We start from the raw sequence: 508 nt of genomic DNA, 5'->3' as shown, positions 1-508 counted from the left end.
CCTTTTGTCTCTGACGCACTGCAGTCCCTTTTTTGTGCATTAAATCATTTGATACCTCGGCCCTGTAATGTTTATTTAAAGTTGGTTAAGTCCACCCGGCCTGCCAGGGAAGACGGGAACCTTGATTTATTTTTCAGCTGTGAGCAGCCCAAACAATGAACGCCCTTAAAAAAATTAAGAAGCCCGGCCCGGACTTTTACTTCTCAAGTTTTGTTTTCCCTTTTTATTTTTTTTGGCTGGTCACAGAACTATCTTTGTAGCTGTCTGGTCTGGTTTTGTTCTTAAGCATGCTCAGAGAAAAGCCGTATCTTAGTCCAAATATGTCCATGGAAGGAGCGGCGCGGAGGGGAGAGCCGCTGTGATTTTGTCGGGCCCCTCGCGAACGGCCCCGTCGGGTCAAATTCCCTCGGTTTTGGGGAATACAGCCCCTTCGGGGAACGCAGCTCTTTGCCCCGCGCTGATATTCCCGCAGTGCCACGGCCGTCGGCAGAAAGTGCTGGAAACTCGA

At 49.8% G+C, this 508-nt stretch overlaps 1 protein-coding gene across 1 annotated transcript in view; it reads left to right on the top strand.

Annotated features, from left to right (window-relative positions):
- The window catches only part of BAG3 (BCL2-associated athanogene 3), a 17,319-nt gene that overhangs the window by 388 nt on the left and 16,423 nt on the right, over positions 1 to 508 (top strand). The window lies entirely within an intron of this gene.

This window comes from Haliaeetus leucocephalus, unplaced genomic scaffold, assembly GCF_000737465.1.
Source record: "Haliaeetus leucocephalus isolate CR32 unplaced genomic scaffold, Haliaeetus_leucocephalus-4.0 Scaffold184, whole genome shotgun sequence".
Lineage (NCBI taxonomy): Eukaryota > Metazoa > Chordata > Aves > Accipitriformes > Accipitridae > Haliaeetus > Haliaeetus leucocephalus.
The sequence above is the reverse complement of the archived record's forward strand: the minus strand, read 5'-3'. Positions and strand labels throughout refer to the sequence as shown.